Source organism: Astatotilapia calliptera, chromosome 6, assembly GCF_900246225.1.
Source record: "Astatotilapia calliptera chromosome 6, fAstCal1.2, whole genome shotgun sequence".
Lineage (NCBI taxonomy): Eukaryota > Metazoa > Chordata > Actinopteri > Cichliformes > Cichlidae > Astatotilapia > Astatotilapia calliptera.
Genome location: NC_039307.1, coordinates 21,106,725 through 21,130,227, shown reverse-complemented (window position 1 = coordinate 21,130,227; position 23,503 = coordinate 21,106,725). Strand labels below are relative to the sequence as shown.

The window sequence follows — 23,503 nt, the reverse complement described above, 5'->3', positions numbered from 1 at the left end:
ATGTCATACAGTGATGGAGCGAGTTCACCATGTGTTTAGCCTGTTTTAGGTGGTGTAAGTCACCTTAAACGTGAGTAGACAAAAATAAGCAACAGCTTTTATAGAGTTTTCAAAGTTGTCTGCTTCTTCATCTGAATTTCCAAGTGTTTTAGAAGCTACACAATGGCAGATTATGTTGTTTGTGTGTGTCCTCAGAGGAGTAAGATGGATTAGCCCCCAGTTTAGCCCATCCCGACGAAAACACAACCTGACATCACGGCTCCCCGAGAGGAAGGAAGAGAAGAAGCCAGCTGGAGTTGAGCTGTATTCTTGAAATCATATCTCATCTTAATATTGAAATTGTATCTACATTCTGAAAGCCATCATCTTCCATCTCTTCCCTCTTTGTCTCCCTCCCCCCTTTTCACCTTTTGGTTTCCCCAAAAACAGACTCAACAGATGAGCTAGACGGTAAAGCATTTAGCGTTATGGTGGACGAGTCAAAGAAGTTAAGATGGAATGTAGGGAAAAAACTAGAGGGGGTGGAAGTGAAAATGAAATGAAATGAAGACCGAAATATGAAGAGCGAGGAGGAAAATCGCGCAAGTCTTTCTGCTCATCAGTCTCTGTGTATTCCACTCCTCGCCGCCCTCACGCCTCTCTCTTCGGTCCCTTTATTCTTCCCTTCCTTCTGAAGTGAGAAATCTCTAAGGAAGCTTGCTCATAAGGCCTAATTTATTTACCACTGCCACCCCAGCTCCATCACTTTGTCATTAATTTACCAGAGTCATATTTATGTGAGCAGTTGGACACCAGTCCATGCCATGCTGCAGCTACACAGAGCATTCAGCACATGCAGAAAACCTCATCCATAAACATGCACTCTATTATTACTATTCCCTGCAGAGTTAAGGCACTTGGAATGAACCACTAATGAGCCCCGATCTGACCTATATATTTAAATCATTGATGTACTTCTACTATCAGCCATTCTAATGAATCTGTCTTGTTTTGCTTTTACACCCCTGCATGGGACAAATAGTTTTTTCCCCCCATTTGTTCAGCAGCTAACTAAGAACACTTTCCAGGGAATTTAAAAAACTAAAAATATAATCCTTAATGTGCTAGACTTTTTACAGTTTAAGTTTGCATTCTAAAAATGTACACAACTGCGAAGACCAGATTCAATCGCAGCGACCTTCGTGTCCTGAAAGTTATGTATGGAGACCCTGACAGCAACTGTGAGTGTAGGGGAGAGGGAAATGGAAAATGGGTATTTGAGAGGGCGGTTTTTAAATCTTCACAGCTCACGTTCCTGCTCAATATTCAGACTAGTATTACATTGATTTTGCATCACTTGAATATAGAAGTAAATTCTAATTAATTAAGCTACATCAAACACACAGATTTATGGTGAAAAAATGTATTAAAAACATGATGGATATGTTTCAATAATACAATGGCATAATGAAGCAATAGTTTTAAAGTCAGAAGGGCCCTCTACAAAATGTCAGAAGAACTTAATTTATTAATCAATAACCATGCAAAATTCATTCCTGGCTCCTTGCCTTGTTTTTGTAGAAGCAGAGGAGGAACACTCTGCCTGATTCTTAAAGAGGATTATGGAAGGGAGGAAAGTCACAGGGAAAAAGAACACAAAATGTGGCTGTGTAAGCGTAGTCAACAGGGATTAATGAGGTGAAACTGAAATAGCTTGTTGGCCCATTTCTGATGTAATAAGATATGCCTTGTGGACATTTGATATCTTAAAGTTGGACATGCATTTGATCTGCAGAAGTCAGTTTATGTTGTCTTATCAGGCTTGATGAGCTCATATGGTCTACTGATTATTTATTTTATCTATTTTTTATTTACATGCAGTACGTACTTGTAACATATTTATTAGACTGCTACCCAGTGCAAGGTTTATGCGACAGCTGCCCTAAATTAACAATACTGGTAATTACCAAAATCTTTTTTTAATGTTTCTGTAATGGTTAACACACCAGTATGCAAGTTCTTTCATTTCAAGTATAATTTTAATGCTTCTTTATAATTATTATTATTATCCATGCATTTTAAAATGTACTGTTTTACAAGAAGTAGAAAAAACAGTAAAGCACCTTATTGTTTTGTGAGTAGTAGTCACTGACTTGCATTTCTGAACCGAAGAAATCGTTCTAGTCGCAGAATTCAGTTTTCATTTTAATATTTCTGTTTCTTGGTTTTCTGACAGCTGTTCAAACAAATTTGTTTAGGCTGTTTCTTTTTTGCTTTTCACTTTTCTTTAAAAAAAAAAGTCTCATTGGTTGGCTGGTACAGATGCCCTCTTTAAGCTTGGCTTCTCTGCAGAGACTTGTAAGCGGTATCTTAGCTGGTCCCAGGACTGCACTCATCTGGAGAGAGGTCTTGGATTAGCTTCTATTAATACTCGGTCCACATCTGTTCTGGTTGCCAGCTGCTGGTATTTGTCAGTCTTCTTTTGCTCCTTCTGTCTGATTTCACTGTCAGCTCTGATTGCCACATCTATTGCAACTGCCATCTTCTGCTCCTTGTCAACCAGCCTTGTGTCTGATAGGTTAACCAGAAGCCGTCTGTCTGTGCGCATCTTCAAGTCCCACAGTGTTTTATCCTGTTTGTTCTCAACAATTTTCAGTGATCAACCATCAGGACTTCTAATCCATACATAGTACAGTTCCTGTATTCCTTTCAGTGTATAGCACCCCAAATTCTTATATCTATGTACCATGCAGTGGACTGTCTCAGGGGCACCTTTGTACAGCCTGTACCTTGGATCCTGTCTTCTGTGGTAGACTCCTGACTTTATGAATCTTAGGTCCTTTTTGCCACCATGATCAGAACCTCTGTGCTGTTCTTCAGGGGGAGGAATACTTGATATCTCCTCTGCCAGCTGATGACACATCCTATAGAGGGGCTTGGTCTTCCACAATACTTCCTTCTCTACACCATCTGTTTAAAACTGCCTAAGGCACGAAACAGTTGATCCCTGGTGTCCATTTCACTGATGTGTTCACGGATCCTCCTTGTTTCCTGGATGTTTCTGTTGCTCATAGAGTTTCAGGATGCTACACTTTGGGTCAAACCTTTAATGCCATCTATCTACTCCTAAACCACCAGGGTATATGAGCACTGTCAGGTCAACCATTTTGATGGTTTAGCACTTATTCCTACCTCTGGCTTCTCAGCACCTGTTTTACGATCTATGGCAACATATGGCCAGACTTATCAAGTCTGAGCAACTTTCAGATGGCCTGTGCAGAAAAGTCGTGGCGTAGTCCATCACCTTGGCATTTGCTGCACTTGATGGTAACTAGTGTGGAGACCTTGAAATTGGCTTCCGGTGTTTTTTCCCATTGCTGGACCGAGTTCTTGTTGCAGGTAACCATTGCATTGTTAGCCCTGTACAGTGTCAGGAAACCCAGTATTCTTGTGTAGGGTTGTGAGGGCTGGACTTGCAGACATATTACCATGACGCTGGTAACCCCATGCACTTTTTATGAGACATTTTCTTGATCTTAGTGTCCAATGCTTGTTTAACAGTGCACATACAAAAACATGCATGACAGTGCAACCTCGTAGTCTTTGTCTTCATATAACATACTTGATTTTTATTTACCATTTGTTGAAAATGTATTTACTGATTTCCAGTGGATACAATGAAAGCCTTAAAACTTTGGTCATTGACACTAGAGGCTAAGTCATCAGATGATAGATCAATGGAGTGTCACCTAATTAAGTTTGACATTATAAGCCAAATCCTCCTTAAGTTCTTGGGGGGGGGGGGGAACAAGTATGCAAACCAGAGCATGGTTAATGTTACTTCATTGTAAGGTTACAATGAAGTGCAGCATCCAGGCACCGAAGACAAAGACAATTAGTAACCTGGCTTGCTGGCATCTGAAAATAATTTGCAATGCTATGACTAAAGTAGCACAAAAAAGATGAAATGAAGATAAAATACTGAAAAGTTTTAACCCTGTAAAGCCTGGAACATGAAAAATAATATTTTTTTAAATATAGCGTTTATTGAACCTTCTTACAAATTAAAAATAAATATATTAGATATATGTGCCTTTTAATTTATATCAAATATGCTACATCTGACACTTAAAGGGCCCTTTCTGTGCCTACGGTCTTTCAGGGAAGATCACAGCGATGATGTACAGGTCCCATAAATTAATGTGTCACACATGACGCATACAGGGTTAACATACTCAGATCGGTTGATGAGGGATGCCACTCTGCATGACATCACATCTCTTTTTAGTTTTAGATCAACTGATACTTGTTTCAGTTCGCGTCGCCCTTGGAGGTCCAAGGGCTGTCATTTTTAAATGAAAATGATAAATACTCAAGTTACTGATAAGCAAACTCAAGTTAACTATTCAGTTACTATTCAGCTTAGTGCATAGCAGCAATCACAGTAACAAGCACGACTGAGAAGGACACTGATTTTGGAATACTTGAGCTTATGCAAGGTAGACTTTAGGAAATACCCCTTGTGTCATTCGTGAGCTGGTGCACGAATGGAAATGTGTTGAAGACCCCACTGTCCTAGTGTGGTGAGTTTGTCGATCCACTTGTCTCTAATGCTTTGTACACGCCACAATCTAAGACACATATTTTTACACCTTAATAAGTGTGGATACATTTTTTGGTGAACATAGTTTGGGTGCGTGGTTGTAATTATGAAAATTATGATGTTTTAAAGTATGTTATTAAAGAGTGAATGTGTAGTGTATAGATGTATTACTTCATAGGAATGCCTTCACCGGCTTTACTCTTGGAAATGTAAAGGTAACAGGGCTTATGATGCAATTTTGCTTATAATGTGGTCATAGCATGTCTGAGTGGAAGCACAACGACATTTAATCGACATGCAAATGTGCTCTCTTCTTTTCTTCTTTTTTTGTTGCAGCTCATGCTGGGATGGTGATCCTATTGTCAGTATTTATTTCTCAGTGTGTTATCTCTTAAAAATATATAAAAATTAAAGTAAATTATGTATATGTATGTGTGTGTGTGTGTGTGTGTGTGTATGTGTGTGTGTGTGTATAAAGGTGAGGTATCACTTTGATATTCCATTACAAAATTACTTGGATTATTGCATTTACTTCACTTTAATGAGCTCACAACTGGGACCAGTGGAATTTATGAAGTAATAGCTGTGCAGCTTATTACATTAAAACAGAAAAGTGGCTTAGAGCGGACTTAGATGTTTAGTGGGTGCTTTTTAAAGAAAGGGGAAGAGAATGTGCTTTTGAGAGCAAGATGGGAGGGGTTAAATATTTCATTATTCTTACTATCCCCTGCAGTAAAGACCCTCTATTATGCATTACACTAGACGTTTGCAGTTTGTGCATGTTCATGTGTGAGGGTGGTATAAAGAAATATACCTGCTTATATTTTTTGCACTTGATTCTTGTATTAAATAAGCCAAAAAAAAATACACACTCTGTTTTGTGTAGAGTGCCTAAAGGTATTTGATGTGTGATGTGACTCGAGGACAAAAAACCTCTCTTTGCTTTCCTGGATATCCTCATGCATGCCACACCTTTTAAGACTCCTTGCTAGTGTAGTCTAAGACTAATTAGACCACTGCAAAGGCACAGGTTTCATTCAGATGCCTGCCTGTTACTTGGATAGTCACAAATACAGTATGACAGTTTATTTGAAAGTTTATGCGCCTTTATTCCCAAGTTTATTAGAGGTCGCAAATGTTTTTGTGCTACAGTGGTTCTGTATTAAAAGCTCAACTGTAAAGGGAATGCTATCACTTCAGCCTGTTGTATTCACATCGTTTCGTATGCCTGTGGTGGTTCTCCTTGTCTTCGAGAACACTTTTTTTCCTGTTTTGTTTTTTTTTTCTTTCTGTCTAATCTCAGGACAGTTCCCTTTCATTTGCCACTGTTAATTAATTCATTGTATCACTGTCCAAAGTAGACATTATAAATTGCCAGAGAGAATTTCCTGAAATACAACCCACTCAACTGCCTCAGGCTTTCCAAGTAAGACACCAGTCAATACAGCTGAGCGAGTGTTTGTGTGTCACCGAGGTGAAAATCTACATTTATACCAGAGAAGTGATTTTTAAGTGATGGTGAAGAAATGCCAAAAGCATTAACGCTGACAGTACACACGTATAAACAGAGAGCAAGTTTAAGCGCGCACACAACAAAATGCGTTTTATATTAAAATAATGCATTAAATTCGACCAGCAAATTCTTGCTTTCACCTTAATAAAATGTACACAGTGTTACTTAAGCTGGTTTAGTGTGAGTAATGCAGTGTGCCTGCTGACTTTTTTTGTTTGTGTATGTGTGTCTGTATATGTGTGGGCACTGATGTCACAGCAGCAGGCGGGGAGGTGTTGATAACTTATTTGGCATTTTGACAGCGATAAAGGACATTTGTTGCCCTTAGCAATGCAGAAAAAACACACACAGACATGCAAATACACATTCATGGCTAAATTTATGGCAGCCAGTTTTTAGAAAAAGTAGAGTGATACAAAAATATGTGAATAGTAACAAAAAGACAGTTTCTACCTCGCCCACGTCTCCGTGGTATATAATTTCAGTGGACACACAGCTCCATGACAGGCAGCAGCTACAGTTTGGACAATGAAGTAAAACCCCCCAAAAGCAACATTTTTTTTCTCAGACTTGACTTTGTGGACTACAATAGCTTTTCTCTCTTCTTAGACGGGCTCATTTTGTACAAATACACCCATCCCCACAAATATTGACATGCACAAAGATAACCACTTAGGCATGTTGTAGCATGCATTATTACATCCTCGAGCCAACGCAACGATTAGACAGAAGGAAACGCTTCATAGATCACAGTTGTTCCTGTAGGGCTAAAAGATGGATGCAAATGAAGCTTTCCGGCATTGGGACGACATTTGTGTACATATTTGGGTGTCACTGTGAGCAAAAAGAAGGAATTAAAGTCTGTAGCTTCAAAGCATTAGGCGGCATGAAAAGCTGCACGCCCAGATGAAAGTGACATTGGTGACAATTGCACCACGGGGCACACAAATACACTATCTCACAGCCCACACAAAAACTGTACGTGTAACCTGGCGCATGTAATAAGAGTTTTTCATAGGCGGGGAGGGAATGTCTAAAACGCAAAGGAAATGTGGGACTGAGTATTAAAGGAAAGGTAGGTAAATGTTAAATGCCACTCAAGAGCATGCAAAGAAATGGATATCAAAAGCAGTGGGAGTATTAAAACACCAGTCCCAAAATATTTACCCTCATCTCGGCGTTGGCCTGTTCCAGCAAAGACTGGTTCATTTCATTCTTGTTTGTTTTTATCGGGGCGAGCATTTCTCATTTCAGGCATTTCGGTGGGTTTGCTGTCCCACTTGTAGAGAATTATCACAGAGGGGGGACTGCTTAGTCAGATGCACACACACGAGGGCTCATTTTGTCCTTATCTGAAATGTCATACACAGGGTAAGCCCCCTCACGTTGAGTGTATTTTAGAAAAAGTCAAATGAATTATTCACTTACCATACGACAAGCAACATCAGCTTTGTTTTTTGTTTGGTTTTTGTCGCAGTCCTTGTGCACACATTTTTCGTGTTCTTGTTTTTTTTGTCTATTTCTTCTCCATCTTGCTTTTGATGGTTGGCTGCGAGCACAGTCCCTTATCCACACCCCTGTTGATTCTGATCTAAGATGAACCTTTATCCAATTGGATCTTTCTTGCTCCCAGGGGAGGGTCTGGAAATAGGCTTATCCTCTGATTGGATCGTTAGCCCTGAGGCAAGGGTACAAGAGAGGTCAAAAAGGAGGCATGTTATCTTTTGGCTAGGCCACACAGGGGTTCTGCATTAACACACACACTTTTGTACACACACATTAAACACTTCAAATGTCCAGGAAGATTACTGTGACATTTGGTGACCCCAAAGAGAGTATTGGAAAGACATAAGAGTGTAGCCCTCCACAGACACACCAAACCCGTTGGCCTCAACATGTTACCAGAAAAAAGTAACTAGCTAGGACTTATGAAGATCACTGAGCACCGTTCTGTATCAGAGACACTAAAGAAAGATACAGGACCTGCGACCCAGTATATGTTTTTTTGTTTGGTTTTATTTTGGTCACTTACACTTTCTAGGATTTTGCTCTTTTTTTTCTCTCAAAAGCAGCAACAGTGGTGTTAAACCTAGTTTCATGGTCATGTTAGGAACTGGGGATCACATAAATGGCAAGATGTGTATATTTTGTTATCATGTTTTAGTTTAATCCTTCATGTAACCCTGTTCACATTCAGCTGTGGCTGGACGCTCTGGATTTCCCCACAATGCCTTGACTATACGTCATTGTGGACATGGACAACGACAGCCTAAGATCTGACAATCTGTTTTACTTCTTTAAACTCATCTTGAACTCTGGAGAGATTTCCCAGTTGATGCATTGTAATGTAAATTGGACAAAATGTTTGTCACTGTCACTAGTGGACAGTTTAAATGGGAAATTATAGTTAAGCAGGGGTAGTGTGTAGGCAGTCCATGGGCAGCTTTGGACCACTCATCTTTCTGCAGAGATCATCTGCAGATGGGGCAGTGTCAAAAATATGTGCTGCAACCGGCCTGTTGGCTACTCTTGCTGGTACTATTGTTGTGCTTCTCATGCTGTAGTCCTGATGTTTGATTGAGCTTTTTTTCCTCACCCATTCCTGGTGAACTCCACTGTTGCTTTCTTTCCTGTTCCGGCACACTTGGCAACCAATCATCATTTGACTGACGGTATCATTCATGTTCAGCACTATGCAGTTGGGATTTTGGAGGACTGCCTGGGAGCATGTTTGCAGTGGTTGAAAATGCCTCCCCATAGGCCTCTGCACACAGACACAACCACAGTAGCATTAATTATGCATAATTGACACGTAATGGCCGTGGACTGGGAAGTTTCTACTATTGTTAATGAAAAAAACAAAACATATTTCCTCTCTATATTTTAATGAATTTGAATCATATCAACACGTGGCAAGAAATGACGAATAAGGACGTGTCAGTTAAATATTTTAAGATATTTTGCCTTTTTTTTTTTTACCTCAGCTGTTGTGTGAAAGGAGTTCAATGTGGCTTGATGAGTCAGTGAAGCTCACTTCAGGTGAGTTGTTGAGAATATCCTGAACTAAGGTGTTAGCTGCTGTTTGCTGGTGTTACTGAAATTGGATCTAACATTGTTAGAGTTGGCAATTAGCGAATGAACTCACTTACAGCATGAGAATGTGATCAAACGTCCTCAGAGGGAAAGTGTAATATGTAGTACATACACTTGGTCCTAAAATTATTTGGCAACATTAGCATACAAATACGTATAGAGTAGAGCTGGGCGATAGAACGATAACGATATGTATCGCGATATAACTTTTACTCGATAGAGAAATTAAGCTATCGCGATAGACCTCGCCGCTCTTGTCCTCAAAAAAAAAAAAAAAAAAGGTCAGCCAATCCAAATTAAGTAGCGCAGAGCCAAACCAATCACAGCCGCAGCGTCACGTCGCGTGACTTGTTACGTTAAGCACAAGTGCCAAGCCGCACATGTGTTTGTTTGGGAAGCAGCCAGCGGGTAATGGAGCCAGCGCGTAATGGAGGAAATGAGTGTGCCGACTAGAAAAATCAACCGAGCGTGACCGAAGAGAAAACAGATGACGGTTCCAATGTCGGAGAGATTGTCGAACGGAAGAGCCATAGAAGTTCTGTAGTTTGAAGGTATTTCAGCTATTTCAAGTCTGACAAAAAACAGAGTAGCGCGCACTGTAAATTGTGCCGAAAGCAAGTCTGGAAATACAATAAACTGGTGCATGCGTCACACTGTGCGCCACGTTATGGTTTCGGTGAAATGAATTTCTACAATACTGTTAATTCTACTCTCTGCAGTGTTTAAACGCTTACATATACACACAGTTACTGTCCGTCCACACATACGACTCGGTTCTGCTTCTATGCCCCAGCTTTGTTTACTTTTTCCCACCGAGGCTTCTAGACTTCTGATTGGCCAACATTTCTGCACGGTTAGGAATCTAGCGCCACCTGCTGCTTTGGCATGTTCATAGCAGCGTTTTCCTTCATTTCTGCCTTTATGTGTGGACGGGATTATTTTTTTAAAACGTAAACGGAAAATCTCCGTTTTCAAAAATACCCGTGTACGTGTGGACGTAGCCTCAGCCTTTGACTGGAAGCGCTAATTCGTCATTCGGCTTTTGTCAGACTAAAGTAACTGTTAAAACTGTTTGAAAAGCTCAGCTATACAACAAGGAGAGATTGAGAATTTCCTTTTAGTTCTCAGTTTATTTGATATTGACAAAAGTTAGTCAGTTTTGTCTGTTCTTCTGTAAAACAAACTAAGATTTATTTTTAGAATTAATATTTTGTTTCTAAGTGGAATTGACAATTTAGTCTGTTTCATTTGTTCTATTTTGAAACTTAAACGCTTTAGCGGCTGCCTTTTGTGTAGTTTGCAATATTTGTCTTTATTTATCTGAAAAAGTCTCATGTTCCTTAAGTACATCTACCCTGTTGAACTTATTATGGGAAATAAATATTTAAATAAAAACAAGCTGCTGATTATTTCACATTTTACTTGTGAGCAACGGCACATTTAAATCTTACAAATATAGTTATTTGGCTTATATCGTGATAGATATCGTTATCGCCTGAAATGAAAAAAACATATCGTGATATGAAAAAATCTCATATCGCCCAGCTCTAGTATAGAGAGAGAGCAAGACAAAGAGAGAGAGAGAGTAGGTTATCTATTAATTAGAAGATGTCTGATTCCATCCCTGGCTCCTCCAAACTGCATGTTAAAGTATCCTTGGCTAAGAACACTGTGTTGCATCAGTGTGTGACCGTTAGACTAAAGGCCTTTACACACCAAGCGCGTTGCTTCGTCCTCAAGAAACACACAGTGAAAGCACTCAAGTTGGCATCAAGTGACAATGAGCTAGTTCTGATGTTTCTAAACAAGAAAAGGAACAAACGGAGAGAGGAAGCAGCAGCAGAGAGAATTTCATGGTTTGATCCAGGACTTGAAGCTGTATCATGACTACTTTCGTACATATTTCAGGAGGTCAGTGGAGCAGTGTGAGTTCCTCTTGGCAGAGTAGGGACCACATCTGAGGAGGCAGAGAAACATTTTCAGACAGTTGATTGACCTGGAGCCGGTGAATGTTTTGAGCTACGACCACACTGGTAGATAAATGCAGCGGTATGATTGGTCCGACCTGATCTAAAGAAAAACAAAGAAAACAAAACGCTTGATCTGAAAAATTATACGGGGCTAATGGACATGCAGATTTCAGTCCACAAAAACATTTATCTGTATAATATTTACTCATGGAAAACAATATATTCTAATTTCAGTTCTATATACTGAACATGAAAGATACTGGTAATAGGGAACATCTAATGTAAGAGCAATCAATCTTAAATAACAATTTTTTTTTAAAAAAAAATACAAACTTCTGTGATAATTTTTGTTTTTTCACGATAACCTTTTACAATATACTGAACACAGTCACTTGGTACATTAAAATAAAGATTAAAGCATCTCTAAAGCAGTAGGGCTGTATAATATAAGTCTTGGAAATTGCTCATTTGATAATAAGAGAGTAATGGTTGCTTTTGCTATAATAAAATATACTTATATACTCGCTGGTAAGAAAACAAAAGTAGCAGGCTGGGGAATACATGCAGACACGAAGCGCTTCCAGCAGCTCAGATGGATACTTGTTAAAGCCATAGGTCAGTCTTCCTCCAACTAAGTATAGTTCTCACAATCATTAACAACAGGTCGCAAAAATACCTGAGGAACTTTATCTGCAGGACTCATGAATATTGGAGAAGAGCTGCAATTGCTGACCCCTCTCTTGCCCACACTGAAGGCCAGTATGGATAAACACGATGGGCTACACTGGAGCTAAACTCTTGGGAAAAAACACAAGCCTTCTGAGTATCACAGGGTTATATAATCATAGCCTTAAATAATCTTAAATAGTTATTAAGTAGGGTTTTTTTCCTAATTTACATCTGATGGTGTCAGATGTGTCAGTTGTATGCATTGTTTTTATCTTGTGGCTTCATCTTCATATCAAAAATCTAAAATTAAATGAAATCTAAAGTTTCAGTAAATTTTTATAGAAACTAGCAATTCATAACAGTCAGCTCAAGCCAATTAACAGTGTAATGTGAAATGCTGGGCTATGTTAATTTGAACACTGTTGGTCAAGTTTAGACTAACCAGCTGTTGAGCACCAGCACATCTGCACAAATATCACAATTTTTTCCACACACATGTACAACTGGTGTATATGTAACACATGTCCACGAGGGGATAGAAATAGATCAAACCATGGCTTGTCATAGCGGCAGTTATTCTTAATAATAAGAGGTGTTAGAGCTGGAAGAGACGACAGGTGTAGAAGAGAGGCGACTACAGGAGAGGTATAAAAAACGCATAAGGGTTGTGACAGAGCATGTGGGAGGAACACGTTAAAAGATAAAGTCAAGAAACTCGGAGAAGAACTCGTTTGGCTCTGAGTGGAAAAATGAACTGAAGAACAGACAGCACTGAGCAGGAGAGAATTATGGTATATGATATATTTTTGTACGGCTTGAAAAGCGATGGATAATTGGTAGTTAAAATAAAATAAAATAAATGAATAAACAGATCATGCACATGCATGCATATTTGGAAAGGGTTTATATTTATTTGTTGGTTTGTTTCTAATTTATAATGATAGCGGAGTACCTGCAAAGATTGGACTGAATCTATGGACCCATCTATCTAGAGCAGGGGTGGGTAATCCATTTTCCCAATGGGGCCACATGAGAAACTGGGACTGTTGTGGAGGACCGCACCAGTAAGTTGAACTCAATTCTGCTCTATATTAATTTTACCTCTTTATAAGCTTGTGAAAATTAGCTGCCCACTACAATCTACAGAGATAGACAGACAGTGTAGTTGCTGATGCTTCAGACCAGTGCTGGATTCAGATGTTCTGGTTTGGTGGCAGTTTATAGATCTGTTCTGCTAATTAAGACTGTTAGCTAAAACTAGCATGGGTGCCCTAATCCTAAGTTATGTTACCGCTGCCTTTGTGCTGGCCTCAAGTCACAAACGCACCTAAGTCATATAATTAAAATGAAGGAACACATGGGCATGTAGAACATAACCTAACACATCTTCTTCCAAGGTTTCTTTTAAATGCAAGAAAGAAAAAAATGGCATGCATGCTTGTTAGCTAGTAAAGCTAGTAGTATTTTTTTAATGATTTAGATTTTTAAAAAAACAGTGAATTTATTGCCACTGAGCTTTAAGTTTTAACCCAATTTTTTTAAATGAAAAAACTTCATCCCCAAACCCAGCAGACAACTTTTCAAGCTGATTTGCCTAGTCAGTTTGTTTACTTTGGGCTTTCTGTTCTCTTGCAAAATGTCTGCAGAGGATGTGTCAAGAAAGCCCCGGGCAGGCTGCCAGCTTACCTGCAGAAACTGTCTTCTTTTCCATAGAAATAAAAATAAATAGCCACCATGTCCACGTAAATGCATTGGTTTTGTGATGGATATCTCCCCCAGCTCCACTCTGTCGACCTTCGCACTTAACCTTAGCTTCTTCTGCTTTTTAGCATCCCAGCAAGAAAACCCATGCCAAGCTCAGCCACGCATATCAGCAACATTACAAACACACAGGCAAGGTGAACACACATGCACACTGTGGAAGCGCACGGGCATATGCATAAAAGACACACAGGAAACAAAGGTAGCCAAGCATGACAGATGCGCGACGACGGGTCTGACTTGATTTCTCTCTCTTGGACATGAAGCACTATATGGCACTGAAAAAAGAAACAGATACATGAATGTATTTAATAAGTTACACAGCCTTGTCTGACAACATCACGGCTGAAGGGAGGCAAAGAGGAACCACAACTGTTGAATATTTCACAAAGCAAAGTGTAAAAGTCAAAAAAGATAAAGACACGCCCAGCGAAGATTGGCATGACAGCAGAGTCTTGTATTTTTGAAATCGGTTAACTAAGCAAAATAGGGAGAGCAAATGAAAGACAGAGGGATGCGAGGCAGAGGGAGCTAGCACACGCTATTTGCTAACTTGGTGAAACAAAAGTCCACTTTTCAGGCCGATGACAGGAAATCGATGAGGAGAACAGGAGAAAATATGATAACATGACAGAACACAAAGAGAGCACATACTGAGGCTGGACACAGAGGTAATGAAATACACAAACACTTACATGGACACACAAACAGGCGCAGGCACACACACAAACACAGATTTTAAAGGTCATCAGCAAGTCTGACTACCCAGAAGACAGCTGACAATCAATAAAAGAAAAAAAGACAATGAAGCAATAAGCAAGAAGGCTGTTATTTGAATTCCCCCCCCCCCCCCCCCCCCCCCCCTTTTGGAGTATTTTGTTCCCTTAGAGACGAGAAAACTTGGTGGTTTCAGCTGACCTTCAAATGGCATCAACAGTACAAGTAAAATTGGATTGGAAGACATTTCATTACACTTTTTTTCATCTTTTGGTGCAAGCATGAAAGGATTGTCACAATGACATTAAAAGTATAAACTATCAGCACGGGAATCATAATTTTTTGCTTTGGATTTTCAAATTTTGCACACTCGCGCCCCCCCCCCCCCTCGAAATCCTGTAAAAATTGCATTTGGCATTATCTCCAGCTTCCCGTCGTCTGATCTAAGATTTTATCCCGAGTCCTGCAGCTGTGCTGACTTCTGAAGAACATTTAAATCTATTTGTCCTGAAGAAGATGTATCTCTCTCCACCGACGCTACTGTCAGCCTGAGAAATACCCAGAGTGTTTGTGCACGTGTGTGCTACTCTCCATGTTAAAGAGGCATTCATATCAAGTCTGGCAGCGCTCCGTGAAATGAGAGCTCTCATCCATTCTGAGTGATACTTAATGAAAGTAAAATGGGTTTACACAAGTGTGTGTTTTCCCATGAAAGTGTCTCTGTATGGGATTATGTACATGCGGGGATCAGCTGCTGTCACTAAACCCTAAACAGTGTATGTTCCCGTCGAATTAATGGGGTTTGCAGTTTGTAGTGTTTTGATGTGGTAATTTTGCTGGGCTGAACACACCTTTAATGCTTCCAAGATACAAAAAGGCCAAGAGGTATCCTGGGGAGTCTCTCAAGGACGCATCTCAAGGAAGCAGCACAGAAATATTATTAGTATGTAGCTGATATTTCACCCTGAGCGGCGAGGATAATGTAGGTATCTCCGAGGGATTAGAACCTTCTGCTACAGCTGGTGGCAAACTCTTTTCTACCTCAGGGCGAGAGGAAGACGACTTTGCAGGTGCCGGCAACGTCTTGTGCGTTTGGGGAATAAACGTGGCGAATGCTCGAAAGCGTGGTTTTATCTAATTGTATTCACACAGTTTACACAAACGCATACGCGTGTGTACGCGTAAAGAAAATAATAAATGAGTGTGCTTAACCTCTGCATTTCTGGGAACACATCCTCAGCCTCCTCGTCGAGGGTAGGCAACACAAACGATGGTGGCTCTAGTAGTCAAGCAGAAAATCACGCAGTTACTGGGGTGTCATAGTTATGTGCGCGCACACGCACACACACAGAGGAAGCAGGCTTTCTCTAGGGACAGTCACGTCTCTCCGCTTGTTAATCTATCTCCATTAGCCACAAGTGATAGGTTCTGATTAATAGGGCCACAGTCTATAAACGCACACACAAACAAACACTTGGAAATACTGACATAAAGTCTTATTAGCTCAGCGATGCCATCAACATTACAATCACGATGATGTATTATTGTTCTGTGACAAACTAAAATACTGTGTGTACAATATAGGTATGCGCTCATTATTATCATTACTACCTTTTTATCCCTGCAGTCGCGTTTCGGTTGAATGAGAAGAAAAGTGAATTTACTGTAATTTTTTAAGGCATTTTATTCATTTTTTAATTTCTTTCATAATTACATTCATCTTTCCTGGAGCATTAAATAAATACAATTTATAAGTGGCGTGTAGATGCTTTTTGTGATTTTTAAACATTTTTTAGTTTTATTGAGCTCGTGTCTTACTGTTGCAGTCGATATACTATCATGAGCCCTCTTTTTTATAACAAATAACTAAATAAAAGTAAATGAATGACCAGGTGTGTAACACTATGTGACAGAACTGTGTGAGACAGCAATTTTAAGGTTGTTTACAACCCACGGGATAACTTGAAAAGAAACTCAAAACCCCTGATTGACTGCAAAAGACCTTCAGGAAGATATATCAGACTCTGTTCTTCTGTGCTGCAGCACTTGCACAAGCATAACCTTCAGGGGAGAATCATTAGAAGAAAACTTCACTGTGTCCTCAACACAAAATTCAGCCTTAGAGCAAATGAACATCTAAAATCACCCAATGCAACGCAGAAACAAGCTCTGTGAATGGATTAAAAGAAAACTGAAGTAAAAGAAAAACAAACTTTTGGTTTTTTGGTCACATTGAGCAAAGGCACAGTAGGTTTGGAGTAAAAAAAAAAAAGGGTGCACATTTTAATAAAAGAACACTTGTCCATCTGTTAAGCATGGGGGTGGATCGACCGTGGCTCGGACTTGCTTTGCAGCCAACGGCTCAGAGAACATTGCAGTGGTGGAGGAAATATTTAATTCAGTTAAATAGCACCAAATTTTTCAAGCAAACATCATATCAAAGATTTAAAAATAATAATAAAAGAAGAAGAAGAAGCGGAGAGGCTTCTTCAGCAGGATAAAGATCCAAAACACGCCTGAAAATCAACAATGGACTACTTCAATAGGTGGGAGCTAAAAGGCTTGCCCGTAGCCGTAACCGTCTTCTGACCTAAACTTCATTGAAAATCTGTGGATAGACTTCAAAAGAGCAGCGCACACAAGACAGCCCGAGAATCTCAGAGAACTAGAAACCTTCTGCAGGAGGAAAAATTGGTGAAATTCACCCAAACGAGAACTCAACGACTCTTAGATGACTACAAAAAATGCTTACAAGCTGTGATAGCTGTCAAATGCAGCGCTGACTTTTTTTTGCTGAGAGCACTTTTCTGTCTTTTTTTTATTATTATTTTGAAACTGTAAAAGATGTAAATTAAAAAAAAAAAAGGAGTCTTGCTTAAAATATTAAAGCAATGTGTCATCTTTAACATTTTGCCTTTTGGAAATCAGGTCATCTGTTACTCGCTTACCTATTCAGATTTTTCCATCTGGGGCACCGTTGTGTACAGTGCGTGCATTTAAAAAAAAGTCACTTATAAATAATTACAAATATTCTACATCATGAGTTATGTTGACATAAGCAGGCCATGTGCTGTGACTATCTATCTATCTATCTATCTATCTATCTATCTATCTATCTATCTATCTATCTATCTATCTATCTATCTATCTATCTATCTATCTATCTATCTATCTATCTATCTATCTATCTATCTATCTATCTATCTATCTATCTATCTATCTATCTATCTATCTATCTACTCTCCACTTCCCCCATCTCTCTCTCTTGCCCATATACTCAACAGCAGATCCAGCTAAGCCTGTCTCAGTCCACCTTTCATTATATAACCAGAAATAGATTTGAGTCAAGAGTTTTTCACTCAGAGAGCCCACAAACCGAGCTTCTCCACTCACTGTGACACAGCCTCAAGAAACAGCAATTTCCTTTCTGCTCATGTCCAGTTCCATTTAATCCACATTTGTTCCCCCAGTTGACTTGCATGTGCTATCCTATATGTGGCATGTGTTCGCACACGCGCTCAAGGACACAGATGGATGCGCAGGGACTAGCGCACCTACATGAGACATCAGCGTATCATTTCCCTCATGATTTTGAATGGCAGGGTTGAGTAGGAACATTGAACCAGATGCTCTTTAATCCTGTAATGAGAAAACCAGCCAACCACACATGCAGCAGGCATACACACGCATGCATACACACGCACGCGCAGAGTCAATAATCTGTTAGACACAATGCTGCTCTTTTAATCCCGATCCCTCTTTCCCGCATAACGACGATACCGAGACTCCCTCTCCTCTGTTGCATCTAATCATTTATCTGTTTATCTGACTACTCACACTGAGAAACACAGATTGCTTTGTGTAGCCGTCTGTTCCGTTCTAACAGGCCGAGAGCAGCACTGACAGGCTGGCGAGCAGAGAGACAGACAGATGTGCAGAAAGATGGAAGCGCACCAATCAGTGAGTCCAGTCATACTTAGCAGACAGGATTAAGTTTGGTTGAGGACATTTTACATTATGTGCATGTTTTTTTTTTAATTAAAAAAACAAAACACATGTACATCCTTACATGTATGGGTGTGTCTGCAACTGTAACCAAGAAAACTGCAACCTGACAAACAAACAGACTCTGGTAACCAGGCAACTGATTCACTTCTAAATCTTTTAAAACCTCAGACACCATTGTCGTTGTTTTAGAAAGTGCACACACACAAACACACACACACGTGTGGATGCACACTGACACACACACACACAAAGTGTGCAGTATACTTAGAATATAAACACACGTTTTCTGAGCCGCACAAACTTTGAAACGTATTCTTCCGAGATGTGCTGGCATCCAGAAATAGATGACAGCGAGAGCACATCACACGCTTTGTTTAGGCCTAACGATTGAGACGGGTGAGGCAGTGGAAGGATAGATAGATGGATAGACAGATACCGTGTATATTCTAAGCAAATGGGGGGACAGGGGGACAGAGGAAGGGGGTGAGAAAAGGGAGGTAATCACAGTTCCACCCAAACAGATCTTTTCTGTAACTGTGCCTCGGCTAAAAATCGATAGCTCTTCTGCTTCTCTCTCGCTCTCTGTCACCAGAGCTGCCCAGAACAAACTTCAACACGCATATACTTGCAAATTGTTGACAGAGACAGATAAGGCACACACACACATGCGTACACTGCAGATGATGCACAGATCACATTAACATGCTCACACACAGTCATGCCTGTGGGCCAGCCAACTGCCACCAGATAATATTAATAATATTAGTGTTTAAACCCGCCACACACTATCTTCTGGTTTCTTTTTTGTTTCCCCATCTTTTCCCCATCCTAAACACACACACATATAAACATTTATCATACATGTCTAAGGCTCACACATGCTTAGTTGTTCTGTTTGCACATGAATGCTTCACATCCAGAGGCAGTGGAGGGAGCCACTATGAAAATGAGTCATTTTGTTTTATGTTTCCCTAAACATCCATTTTTTATACACATTTATCAAAAAACAAAAAAAATGCACCTCTGTCTGTCTCTAGCTATTCCTTTGGACATACTCCAATGTGTATGTGTTGTGTATATGCGACAGGATAATGGCTTGTTTGTTTATTTGCCGTTTGACACCGGTCCGCCCTCTCCTATTGATTAGTGCTCCTGCCTCTCTCTTTAGATCTCCTCCCAGTTGGCTGGTTATGAAAACACTATTGTTGGAGAGACAAGTACTTTGCCTAAAGGCTTCAGATGCTCTGTGCTGTGATTTCACAGGTGGACATAGCAAGGCATATCCTATATCCACGGGTGGAATCGACCACTAAGCACCAATTGTGCCTCCGCTGAACCAGTGGTTAATGCCTCTTTGTCGCTAACATTAGCGAGCACTTTTTTAGTCTTTTATTGATGTGTCTGTTTCATTTTCATTCCCTTTATGTACGCGTTCCCATGTACATCCTGACAACCACTCAGAGAGATGTGGTGTTAAGTCTGATGTCTGTAGCCTGGTTGAGTAAGTGATATATTGCAACTTGTCTCATGAGTCTAAAACAAAGTACCCCCAGCGCTGCCAATAAATCTATGGAAACCATTAGCTGGTGGCTTGGGACTCAACCTCATCATTTTGAGACGTGCATACACTCTCTTTCTTCACGCGCTTTCTCCACACACACACACACAAACACACACTTTCAACCCTGTACCGATTCCAGATTCTTCCATTGTACCTTATGTTACTCAAAGCCCTTGCTTTCAGCAATAGATTCTGGCTAATCTCTTTACAGCCTTAACTCTTTTTTATCTGTGCCCACCATATAAACCCAGGTATTCACACAGTGGAGCAGGTGAATCACAAATTTGGGAGATATTTATCCACCTTGTGTGTTACTTATTACTTCTATCTAGATGAAAATTTGAATGTAAATCTAATGAGAAATGCTGGATAAACAAGTCTTTACTTTCCTGTTTCATCCATTCACTCCTCCTTAATTCTATTTGCCCTCCACCCTAGCCTCTTCCAGTCTATAGCTGCTCTTGTTCTCTCACTCCTATCAGACACCCTTCCATCTATTTTCTCACAGCCCTTACCTCTCTAGTCCTGCTGCCTCCCTTCATCCATTGAGGAGAAAGATCCTATCTGTTCACCCCACCCCACCCCTGCATCCCTGTCCTCTTGACCCACGTGAAGGACAAAGCAGGCCAAGCCAGCAAACTTGGCTAAGGCCTAAACACTTAAAAATAATCCCCTTTTGTTCTTTGTCCTTCCTTGAAACATGCCTGCACTAGACATTTTTTCCTGTCGCCTAAACTCTTTGTGCACCTCTGGGGTCTCATTTTTGCGAGTCATTAACATGTATTACTGTCTCCTTTGCCTCTAGCTTCTAGTCAAACTCATCCCCTGAACTCTATATCTATCTATCACAGCTCCATAAAAAAAAAAAAAAAACAGCATCGTCAAACACTCTGCAGAGGGTCACTTTAACATAAAATGAGAGGGTAAAAATAAGTCCAAAGCTCACTAATTTTTGTGAGAGGAATAGGAAAAGGGATGAGGTAATGAGTGGAACAAGAGCAGTCATGACTGCAATTGGTGGAAACCAGCACTGATTGCATAGCTGGTAATGTTTTTACCTTGTGAATCTGTCTGTCTGTGTCACTGTGGAAAAATGTGTTGCACAAATCTACTATAGTTAGAACTGCAGCAAAGGCAGTTTTGAGTAGTTTGGTACAAATGTATCTATCTGTCATTGTCTGGATGGATTTTGCCAAGAGAACTGCACGACCACCGTGCAAGATTACAGTAATCATGTAGACCATTACAAAGGCTAAATTCAAACATGCATGTGTCTAAATCAAGTGGAAATCCTTGGGGCTGAAAAATTGAGCTAATGAGCAAGTTTCAAAAACTGCGGTTCCTCAAGTGGCCACTTGAGGCTGGCTCTAAAAGCGACCCAGTCCCCACAGAAACCCCATGCAGAGCAGAAATGAACAGCTTATCAAGCCAGGACAAAATTTGTTTGGGTCTCTGTGGCAAATGGTTTACTTTGCAACAACTGTACAGAGGTTTAAACTCTTTAGATCTAAATTATTTAAATTTCAAGACTTCTTAACATCTGTATCAGTGTGTGGTTGCCAGGTGAGTACAACTAGGCCAGTGGTTATCTGGGCACCTCAACTAATTCAAGTCAGTGAAGCAGAACTCTTGACTTAGTTTTGGAAGTTTGTGCAGTTTAATGAAATTATCTGATGAAAAATATGGCTCGCATTGTGGTTAATTGTAATCATAAATGAAACAATAGGTTTGTGCTCCATTTTTGTTTTTATTATTTGAATCTAAAGTACTGCAAAAAGTCTTGAGCCATGCGTCATGTTTTATTTCTGAGCTACCAGATAGTCTTGTAAATGTTTAAAATGATCTTAAGCAATACTTCTCCAGGATTTTTGGAGATTTCTTTGGGCACTGGCTGCTTTTTCACTCTTTCTACTGTACTTGAGCATTTACAGAGGAAACTTTTGTGTTTGTTTGTAAAGCCACTGATTTATGAATCATTCAAGTATAAAAAGGGCGGATAACTCAAGGGATGAACCAATGTTGTGTCAACACATAACAAACAACGCAGCAAATAAACAGTTTTGTCTTTAGGCACTTTGTTCTTTAGTTGAATCTAAAAAGTAATTTCTTTTTTCATTAACAAGGCTCTGAAAACGTGGCACACACCAGTGTGGTGTCCAGAATGTGCTTAGAAAAATGGCATTAAACTGGACAAATGGAGGAAAAAGGAAGCTTTCTACCGCAGTTTAACCCTCTGGGGTCCAGGGTATAATTGGCCGTTTTTGACTACTTTTGATTTTACCTCTATATTTCACCTTTAAAATATGTTTTTCTTGCCTTGTTTGGTATCATTATTTTCAGCACAACCTCAAATATCTGAAATTTGAGTTATTTTTTCATTTTGGTATACTATATTAGCACAGTTGATCTAAATTCAAACAAAAAATTCAAAACCCGAGTAGAAAAAAGTTATATTTTTTACTGTAAAACCCACAAGCATGTTTAACGAATCATTTTCATAACTTGAAATGCAAATAGAAATTGTACATTTCTAAAAAATTATGCACAAGTTTTGCAAACAACAAAGTTATATGGTACTATTTACCTAAAAATGCACCGGGGCTTCAGGTGTTTTTTATATAACCGTTTAAATCTATTTACAAAACAATCAGGTGTGCTGCATCAAATAAGAAGGCACACAAATTATTTGTGCCAGTCCAAAAAATTTAGTTTGTGTTCAGTATAAGACAGAGGAGAACACCACAGGCCTAAACCCTGCAGGTCTGACAGCAGGAGGTGCATGAGTCCAGTTTTCCATGTGGGAACAGCGTTTACACTGGAATCTGCCTTTGACGGCTTTTTTTGGAGAAAATGTGAAATTCAGCAGTCTAACTGGCACACAATACAAGACAATAACCACACAACCCACTAACTACAGCCTCCAAACACGCTAAACGTCACTAATGTCTCACATATGAAAACTCGCTCTCTCTCTCTCTGTCGCTCGCCCGCTTTCTGTCGCAGGTGTCACTCCTAAAAACTTCCCCTTCTCCCTAAACAACCAAATGTCACATGTTGCCATATCATTCTTTTTCATTGGCTGACATGGTAAAACCTAACACCAATAGGGAAGGGGTGTTTTTTCTTTTTCTTTTTTCACTCGCAAGCGGAGAGTGTTTGCTAGCGCTGTCTGTAGAAAACGCAGTTTTTCCCGTTCTTCCCACTGTAAACACCGGTGTTTTGTTCAGAAAAAAACATTGCGTGTATTTTTTATCATAACTCTGGTTTTACGTAGCCCATCGACACAATTCACAAACTGGTATATAGTCTAAAGTCTGCACTTTCGACCCAATTTGAAATGGAGAGTCTGACTTACTGCATCTTGTAGCTGTGTCGTCTTAAATTGGTCATGTGATTTTGACGCGCCGGCACGTCCGGCGACCCCAGAGGGCTAATAAGGAGAAATTATTTGGAAGAATTTGAATATGATTTATTGAGGTGGAGAAATTTATGTATTTATTGATTAGATGGCAGAATCCCAGAGGTGAATGAATTTGAGTCTAGACACTGGTAGTGGTGAAGATGAAGACTGAGGTTTGGATGGAGCTCTGACTGAGGTGTCTTTGAGGTGGAGATGCAGAGGAGGTGGG

At 39.9% G+C, this 23,503-nt stretch overlaps 1 protein-coding gene and 1 long non-coding RNA gene across 2 annotated transcripts in view; one reads left to right on the top strand and one right to left on the bottom strand.

The window, feature by feature from the left end:
* LOC113024198 (MAP/microtubule affinity-regulating kinase 4-like) overlaps nt 1–23,503 on the top strand; it is a 597,794-nt gene that overhangs the window by 201,522 nt on the left and 372,769 nt on the right. The gene's annotated exons all lie outside the window — the stretch shown is intronic.
* On the bottom strand, nt 6,489–23,302 carry LOC113024215 (uncharacterized). Its single transcript, XR_003272641.1, has 5 exons — nt 23,230–23,302; nt 11,088–11,145; nt 8,692–8,859; nt 7,524–7,773; nt 6,489–7,447 (listed from the first exon to the last, which is right to left on the bottom strand). It is a non-coding gene; the product is annotated as an uncharacterized LOC113024215 (long non-coding RNA).